The sequence below is a fragment of the Leptonychotes weddellii genome, chromosome 15 (genome assembly GCF_054177405.1).
Source record: "Leptonychotes weddellii isolate Sample4059 chromosome 15, ASM5417740v2, whole genome shotgun sequence".
NCBI classification, from domain to species: Eukaryota; Metazoa; Chordata; class Mammalia; order Carnivora; family Phocidae; genus Leptonychotes; species Leptonychotes weddellii.
This window is the reverse complement of record NC_138383.1, coordinates 4,020,162-4,029,849: the sequence shown is the minus strand read 5'-3', so window position 1 is coordinate 4,029,849 and position 9,688 is coordinate 4,020,162. Positions and strand designations below refer to the sequence as shown.

Below are 9,688 nucleotides of genomic sequence, written 5' to 3'. Positions count from 1 at the left end.
CACACACACACACAGGGAAGACTGTGCGAGAACACAGGGAAGAGGTGTCCGTCTGCAGGCCAAGGACAGAGGCCTCCGGAGGAACCAGCCCTGCCCACACCTGGATCTCAGATTCCAGCCTCCAGGACTGTGGGCAAATAAATTTCTGTTGCTAAAGCCGCTCAGCCAGCCTGTGGTGCTTTGTTGCGGCAGCCTGAGCGGACGAGGATGGAATCTCTTAGAAAATGTGAATCCAGAAGGTATTTCCAGGGACACCTGGGCGGCTCAGTCGGTTGAGCATCCGACTCTTGATTTTGGCTCAGGTCGTGATCTCAGGGTCCTGGGATTGAGCCCTGTGTTGGGCTCTGCGCTGGGCGTGAAGCTTGAGATTCTCTCCCTCTGTGCCTCCCCTCCCCGCTCTCTCCCTCTATTAATTAATTAATTAATTAAAAACAAAATGTATTTCTAAAAGGTACATCCCAGGGCCTTAAAAACATCTGCTCTGATAGGAGGAGAAACTTCCGGAATGCATGTGCTGGAACACACCAAGATGATTTCATGCTCCAAGCCCCCTGCCCAGCACATCCCCCCTCAAAGATGTTTTCTCAAACGTGTTCTTTTAAAAATGTATTTACACAACAGATCAACATTTAAATACATGTTTAAAGAGCAATTATGACTATGTTCACCTGTCAGAGTAAGATGGTGTCGCTCATGTGTTTCCAGTTGGTTGGATAAATAAATAATCAGCTTGCATGTTTTTTTTTTAAACCTACCACCTACTGTAATTATGTATTTACCTTTATGATAATACCCCATCCTCTCAGTTTTAGCTACGAGTGGGGGTGAAGTATTCCAGTAAAAGAGAGAGGAATGACTCTGAAGGAGGAGGGACCCTGTTGCCCGCCCACCCCTCCCCCAGGGTACACCTGCTGTTTTCCCGAATCCCGGGGAGCAGTTGTCAGAAGCCCACGTGCTGAGAGGGCCTCCCTGTGTGGGGACCAGAGCATGTGGCCCTGCCATCCACGTCGTCACGGGAGAGGGTACGGGGTGTGACTGCTCCTGGGGACCTGGGTGGCGGTGGGCACTGAGTCTTGATGTCCTGCGGAATCACGCAGCCTCAGTTGGTCTTCACAAGCTCCCTCCTTTGCTCACAGAGCCTTTGGTGATGATGTCCACAATGAGGGGTGAACTTGCCTTCCTTTAAATTTCCAAAGCAATTGGGATCTTATGCCCTGACTGCTAGTGACAGAGCCCTTATCTTGCACCCTAGACTCCGGAGTAAATGAAAGAGGTCACATCTTGCCCATTTTACAGATGGGGAGAGAGAGAGAGAGAGAGAGGCAGAGAAGCTCAGTAACGTGGCCCAGTCCTGGCAGTTGCGATTTTTAGGCCTCATATATATATCTGGTGCTCTTCCAAAATATTCCGCAGTGGAAATTTGGGGACGTGAAGCCATTTAACAATGGGATTACTACTGCTATAGGTGTCAAGGAATTCTGCTTGGAGAAGATGTTCAGTCCAAATCTACTTCCCGAGTAGGTCGGGGATGGCTGCTTCCACCGGGAAAGCTTATCTACAGGACACGTTGGAGCCACGAGTCCCTTAAGGTGCTTTGGGTGGCGGAGGTCACACAGCGCGCACCAGAGGGCAGGCCCTCCCGCTCTGGGGCTTGTTAGTGGAGTGTGAGCGCGCGTGTGTGGAGGGGGGCACAGAGGAGGTGCCCGCCGTTCTCATTATCTGGGCTTTCTTAGGCAGTGATTATGAAAGGAACCGGAGAGGCTAAAGTCAAAGGAAATGGGAAAAAAAAATTTTTTTTTCTCTAATAGCAAAATCAGGCAGAAGGAAAAACTCCAAAGTTTTACTTCTTAACTCGACTTTTTCAGGTGCAGGAGAAGCACTCAAATTGGAATCTAAATCCCTGTGGGTTTGGGGCCCGGGAGAGTCTACCTGAAGGCGTCCAGAGAGAGTCTGGAAGGTGTACTTAGACCAAGCCTATTGAAGGGTCTGCTCCGGTCCCAAGGCGGGTGGAGAGAGGCAGGCCAGGCAGCGGGCTGTGCCGGGAGGGGCCTGCCCAGCTCCCCTGGATGGGCTCCCCTGGCCACACCTCAGAGGCCTGAGTGCCAGTCCCTCCCGGACCATCCCACCAGCCAGGTGTCTCCAAGCATCTCTGAGGACGTTTCAAATATTCTCAAAGCAAAACTAATCACAATAGAAACCAGGTCAGCCAACACCATTAGTCATTAAGAAAATGCAAATCGGAACCAAAACACGACATCACATCATGCCTACTGGGGTGGCTTATTACTGAAAAAACCGGAAAATAACCAGTGTTGGTGAGGACGTGGGGAAGTTGGAGCTCTGCTGGGGGCGGGGATGGGGGGGTAGGGGTGGGGGGATGTAACATGCTGTAGCCACTGGCCAACAGTCCGGTGGTTCCTCAGTAGGTTAAATATAGAATCGCCCCGACCCAGCACTTCCAGCCCTAGGTACATGCCCGCAAAAACCAAAAGCAGAGACTTGAACATATACTTCATAGCCACGTTCACAGCAACATTATTCCTGGTAGTCAAATGGGGAACCAACCCGCGTGTCCATCAAGGGAAGAACAAGCCGGATGTGGCGTGTCCGGACCCTGGAATACTATTCAGCTTTAAACAGGAATGAAAGTTGGTGTGTGCACAACATGGATGGACCTTGAAAACCTCATGTTGGAAGATGGGAGAAGGGCATCCCACCGTCCTTCTGCCAGGGGGCTTAAATTTTCCTCTCTTTCTCTTTCTTTCGGAGGAGGACAAGGTCATCCACTTCCTCTCCATGCTTCTCGGTCCACGTCGATCCCTCCTGCTGGATGGAGGAATAAGCTCAAGGTGGTCTTCTGTCCTTCTTGAAACAGCCTCTGGGACTGACTTTCGGGACAACACGTTCCCTGGGTTGTCTTCTGCGTCTCTGGCTGTCCGGCTCAGTCTCTTTGACTGTAAACACTGGAGGGTCCCCTGTTGGACATCTCAGTCGGTACCCACCTCCTTGGGGCCCGAATCTTCTCCACGGCTTTAGGTACCATCTGCGCTGATGACCCCCAAACTCCCATGTCTTCTGTCCCGAACTCCGGGCTCCTGTGTCCTCCCCCCGCACACCTCCACGTAGTGCCCGATCGAGACTGCAAAGAGCGTGGCCAACCCTGTGCTCCGAGGTTCCTGCTCCCAGACCTGTGCCTCTGCCGCCTGTCCTGCTTCAGGAACGGCAAAGCCACTCACGGGCTGGCTTGGATGCTCCCTGCTTCCTCCCCTCTTTCCTCACAGCCCACAGCCCGGGCTCTCAGCAGCCCCACTGGCTCCACCCAAGCCCAAGCCACCATCCCTCCTCCCTGCAATTATCTTCTGTCTCTTAACAGGTCTGCCTGCTGCCCCCACCCTCCCTCCAACAGCCTCCTTGCCACAGACAAGCCCGGGTGAGCCTTTGACAACTTACGTGAGATCAGGTCAGTCCTCTGTTCAAAAGCACCCATGACTTCTATCTCAGACAAAAAAAGTACACAAAGTCTTTATCTTGGCCTCTGAGGCCCTGCATTAACCAGTCCCAGTTTATTCCTTTCTGAGCCACACCACCTGCTTGTGTTCCTTGAACATGTATGCACTGTGCTGCCTCAGGGCCTTTGCACTGGCTTTCTCTCTCCCTGGGATGCTGTTCCCTCCCAAGTTCCACATGTCTCACACCTGCGTCTGTGTCCACTCATCAGAGAGGCCTTCTCCAGCCATGCCTACCTTGAAGAGCAGCTGCTTTCATGCCCTCTCTGCATGCCCTGCCTTGTTTCCACAGCTTTTATCCCAGCTGACGTAGTGTATAATTATTTCATTTATTTGCTAACTGTCTCTCTTCCCCACTTAGTGAGGGCTAGTGCTTTGCTTTGGGTATTGTGTCCCCAGGCCTGGCCCATGGTAGGCCCTAATACATGTAGGTTGGATGAAAGAGAGTGGCCCAGAGAGAGTCTGGAAGGTGTACTTAGACCAAGCCTATTGAAGGGTCTGCTCCGGTCCCAAGGCAGAAAAGATCTGGGCTAACTCTATGTATGTATGTATGTATGTATGTATGTATCTATCTATCCATCCATTCATTTGTTTTTAAGCAGGCTCTATGCCCAATGTGGGGCTTGAACGCATGACCCTGAGTTCAAGAGTCCCATGTTCTACTGACTGAGCCAGCCAGGTGCTCCTGGGCTAACTCTTGAGATGTTGTGGGACACGGGGGCCCGGATGGCGAGAGTTCAAGCCCCAGGGGTGAGTCGACCAGAGCTTGACTTGCCCTTGTGTCTCTGCCTCCTGGATTCTGGGTGCTTTTTCTATTCATATTCTCCTTTGATGGCAAGAGGCCAGGACAATAGGCCCAAGATGCCAGGAGGTGATCTGAGGTCTGTGTGGGGCATCAAGGAAATGCTGTATCCCCAAGAATCTAAGGTGGGGATCAAATCTTTAAATACCCTGCACATTGTCTTTAAGGGGATTTGATTCCTGGCTGAATGCCTGTGGTCTCCCCGCTGGCCCCAGCTTCCGGGCCCCCTGCACGTGGGTCCCCCTCGCTGCACCCTATCTGGGTATGGACAAGAGCTACCGCAGCAGAAGTCAGGCCGCTCTGTCCCTAAGAACCTGTGCTTTCAGAAGGAGGTGCCCCGGAAGTTCCAGAAGCACAGGCATCCCGGACCCCCGCTGTCCTCTCAGCAGCCCCCACCAGTGCCCTGGTGCCCCGTGCCTCATAGTCCACTGTTCCTCGGGCTGAAAGCTGGTTCACTCAGGGGAGGAAGCGGATCCTTGCCCGGGGTGTGTGTCGTACAGCTGGCTGCTACGAGATCCTTTCAGAGAGAAGGGTTTCTTGCAGATGCTCCCCGACAGCCGACCATCAGAACCAGCCCAGGTGCTTTACCATATGGAGTCCCAGGCCCCACGCCAGCAGGCGGAATAGGAGCGTGGCCACTCTGGGGCCTGGGTGCTGCTCCTAAACGCGACTCTGGCCACGCATGTGCCGCTGAGGTTAACAGGGAGGCGCAGGGAGAGTCGGGGCCGGGGGCGCCGAGACCACGCCTGCCTGGGACCCAACCGAGAAACACCTTTCTGGCTCGGCTGTCTTGGAGGGAGGGAAGGGAAATCTGACCAGCCCGAGGACCCCAGGGTTTCCGGACCTGTCTCATCTGGCAATGGCTAGTCTGAAAAGGCGGGGAGTTTTGTCAGCAAAGAGTCAACCGACAGTTATTCCCTGAATGCAAAACTCCTGGGCTGAGAACACAAGGTCAAACATCAGAGCATGGGGAGCTGCGGGCTCTGGCATGCCCCCCTGCCCACCCCGCTGCTTCTCTTCTGGGGTCTGAACTGGGCAGCCAGGAAAAGCAGTGCCTAAGGCCTGGGGCGTACAAGGTGCCCTTGGTCTCGTCCGTGGGAAGCAAGGAGGAGATGTCCTTGCCCGGGGATGCCGCTCACCACCACCCCCGCCAAACGGGAGGCGATGAACTCGGTGGGAGCAGCGTGTCATTTGGGGACAGTGGTCTGCGGGTGGGGGCAGCCCATCAAACACCCGCCCTTGGTCTCCAGCATAGCCCGAGGGAGGGGGGCAGTCTTTCTGCTGTGTATGGTGTCTTTACATTAACCACTTGAGGAGAGAATTTAATTTGTAATAAATCTGTATTACAGGGGAGGTTCAGCGCCCCAATGGCTATAAAAATTAATTCCTTATCCTAAACATTATTATATAGCTTTTACAATGAGTTGGCTTCTGGTTGGGTTCCTGGCTTGGGCCATTATGAGTAATTAGTGTCATCAAACTGTGTCACGTAATATGTCCCCTCTCTGTCCAGCCCTCCACTGGCCTTACCCCGCGTCTCATCGCCAACTGGATCCCATTAAGTAATCAGTCTTGTAGATGGGCTACGCTGGGTCACAGCTACCTGCTGGCTTTGATGGTCAAGAAAGATGTTTTCTTTCTATTCCTGAATGGCCAATTCTGCTCCATGTTTTTTCCTTTCAAATACTGTGTGTTCTTGGGGAGATCATTTTCCTCCTGAGCAGATAAGGACTCTGACATCTGTTCAGGAAGGAGGGCTCCTTAATCTGGGATCCAAGGGGGGCTTCCGAAGGTCTGAGAACCCCTTGCAATTGTCTGGAAAATGTTGTGTTCACATGCATGGATAGGCATTTAGCTTCCCTCTGAGGAAGTGAGTCGGGAGGTTTCTGCAGATGGACAAAGGGAATCCACGTCCCAGAGGATAGTGGTTTACATTTATTGAGAGCAATACAGACCAGACCACCCGAGGTCCCTAACCTGGCGTTTATGGACCTGTTGAGGTCCAGGAGCTTGGATGGGGCAAATTTACATTTTTAGTTTTGGCAAAGTTCTACTGCAATTTAGCATTTCTTTCCATTACAAATGGACTCAACACACCACTGTGGTTTTCACAACTGTTTCTTCACTACATTAAAGTTGTTGCAGATATCTCAAAATATTCTTTATGCTCATCATCACTTAGAAATCGTGTTGGTTATTAAATCAGCAACTATGCTCTATTTAACGCATTGATGAAGAAGCACCTACACTATGTCGATCTTTGCAACATATTTAAGAACGGGCATTCATTGTCATTGGTCACCATTGTAATTCTATGTATTTAATTTTGTGCATTTATAAATAGTATTCTGAGACAGGGTCCATGGTGGAGCCATGGTTAGGCACCGCTGGTGGGCCCTAGAGTAGATGCATGCATCTGAGGTCATGCTGTGTCTGAGTGTGGACACCCTTTCCGTCTTCGTGGCTGCCTGATCTGTGCTCTGCTGGTTCCCTTTGAAATGGGGACAACAGCCACCAAACAAGGGTGCTGAATGGTTAAAAGAGCTCGTATAGGTGAAGGCTTTAAGGCAGGTGCTGTATCATACTCTCTACATCGGTTTTCTCATTTAATCCCCCTGCAACTCTATAAATTCAGTCCTAGAATTATTCCCATTTTATAGATGGAGACACTGAGGTTTATTTTAAGGAAGTGCCCGAGGTCACATAGCTAGGAAGTGGTAGAACTAGATAGAAGCCCAGGCCATTGGACACCTGATCCCTCGTGCAACATGTGCTTTTATTTTTACCCGTAATATTTGCCATTGCTGGTGCTCTTTATTTTTTCTTGTAGATCTGAATTCTGTGTGGTATTATTTCCCTTCATCCTGAAGAACTGCCTTAGGCATTTCTTGTCATGCCAGGTTGCTGCAGAGGGATTCTCTGAGTTCATTATCTGCAAATGTGTTTGTCTCATTCTCATTTTTGAGAGCTATTTTCACTTGATGTAGACTCATGAGCCAACAACCCTCCCCCCACCTCACCCCCTGCCTCCAGTTATTTAAGATTTTTGCTCCCTTGTCTTCTGGCTGTGACTATTTCTGTTGAGAAAATAGCTATAATTTTTATCGTTGTTTCTCTCTATGTAATGCATCTTTTTTTTTTCTTCCCCTGCCCGCTTTCAGGATCCTCTTTTTTTTCTTTTCTTTCTTTCTTTTTTTTTTTTTTTTTGCAGTTTGACTCTAGTGTACCTTGGTATGGTTGCTTTGAATTGACCTTGCTTGAGATTTTCTGAGATTCTTGGATCTGTAAATGAACGTTTTTCATCAAATTTGGAAATTTTAAACAATTATTTCTTCAAATATTTCTTCTGCCCCATTCTCTTTATCTTCTCTGTTAAAAACTCTACTTACATTTTAAAAAACCCTTCTACTTACATATATGTATACCACATAATTTTGTCCAATAGATTGCCAAATCTCTGTTGGTTTTCATGAAATCTTTTTCTCTATATCCTTTAGATGGAATAATTTCTATTGACCTGTTTTCAAGCTTACTAATCCTTGCTTCCATAGTCTCCAATCTCCTAGTCAGGGAATTTTAAATAGTTTACTTCTAAGTTCTGGAATCAATCTGGTTATTTTTTAATAGTTTCTATTTCTTTCCTGAGATTCCCATTTTGTTCATCACCAAAGTTCATTTAAGTTTGTGAGCACATTCTTAATAGCTGCTTTAAAGGCCTTTTCTGCTAAGATAGGGTAGCTCAGATCTTTTTCTATTCATTTCTTTCTTTTTTTTTTTTCTTGATTTGGGTCATATTTTTCTATTTCTTCACATGTCTAGTAATTTTCGATTGTATGCTGGACATTTCAGAAGATATGCTATATGGAGTCTGGATTGCCTTATCCTACTTTAAAAAAAATGTTGAATTTTGTTTGGCATACAGTAAATTCTGGTGAATGCTTTTCCTCCTGCAAGGTTTGATTGTATTCTTTGTCTGGGTGGACCTGCTTTGGTTTTCAACTTGGATTTAGGGTGTGGCCCTTACTCTAAGACATGGTATTTCCTGCTAAGACCTGGGCTTTCTGGGGTCTCAATTTAATGGTGCTTTCAGTTAAAATATTCTGTAGGTTGATGTAAACGTTTCTTAGGGCCTTTGAGGGTGCATCACAAGGAGAAAGAAATTACTTTAGCTAAGGGGGTGAAGATAAAAGTATGATAACAAGCAGGTTTGCCTGACTGTTGGTAGAGATTTGCTGAGTATATTAAGATGTTGAGGACAGAGAAAATGCACAGTCGTTACAGATATAAGTCTTAAATGGAAAGTCACAGGACAATACAGATGAATTGCAGGTGTGGATTTGTGACAGAGCTGCTTCTCATCAGGGTAATTCTATATAGAAAGTTCAAGGATTTACTTATGATTTGGTTCAGAGTCCTTGGAGCAATGCTGGGGAAGCAAGCTGGTTACTGAATGTTTTTAAAGAAACACTGATGGATTATGTTCAAGCACCTGTAGCGACTACTTAATGTACTCAAATGTCTCAAAGTTACTTGGTAAGGACCAGAACAAACAGATAAGTTTACTTTGTGACTGGAATATTACCTCTTTGTATGCAAATACATGTTATAATAGATGTACCTGAAGATAGTTTCTTTTTTTTAAAAGATTTTATTTATTTATTTATTTATTTGACAGAGAGAGCACAAGCAGAGGGAGCAGCAGAGGGAGAGGGAGAAGCAGGTTCCCCGATGAGCAAGGAGCCTGATGCGGGACTCGACCCCAGGACCCTGGGATCATGACCTGAGCCGAAGGCAGACGCTTAACCGACTGAGCCACCCAGGCGTCCCCTGAAGATGGTTTCAATTGAAAGTAGATTTTGCCCTATCATCTGGGTACATGATTAAGTTGCTTAGGTAACTCCTTAATTCAGGCAAAGAAAAGACCCCCTTCATCTTAGCCCAGGTGGGAATTTGGAATGAGAAGTATCTGAGTTAATAAATTCAGATAAAAATTAATAAATTTTGAAGGTAAAAGTGGTAATATCCTTTGCCGTCAGAGGGACAAAGTTGAGACTGATCACAGGTATTGTTCTGGTTTCCTAGTATTATGTAATAAGCCCAAACTCGGGTGTTATTTAAACAATGATTGCATTAATTTTGCTCATGGGCTCAGTGGGGACAGCTTTTCTCTGCTCTTCTCAGCATCATATGGGATGGTTCAAAGGCTGGGGCTGGAATCATCCAAAGATATGTTCACTTACAAGTCTGGTGGCTGATGCTGGCTGTCATCCGGGCCCTTAACTGTTGCCTCTCTATGGGGCTTGGTGCCAAGGATGTGTGTCTTGAGAGGAGTCAGGGAGAAGTTGTAAAACTGACTGATCTTTCCCTCTGGCCCATTCCT

General features: G+C 48.0%; 1 long non-coding RNA gene across 1 annotated transcript; it reads left to right on the top strand.

The window, feature by feature from the left end:
- The first annotated feature begins 2,820 nt into the window (after positions 1-2,820).
- LOC145717215 (uncharacterized) lies at positions 2,821-9,228 on the top strand. Its single transcript, XR_014140280.1, has 3 exons — positions 2,821-2,849; positions 3,374-3,460; positions 8,984-9,228. It is a non-coding gene; the product is annotated as an uncharacterized LOC145717215 (long non-coding RNA).
- Positions 9,229-9,688: the final 460 nt, after the last annotated feature.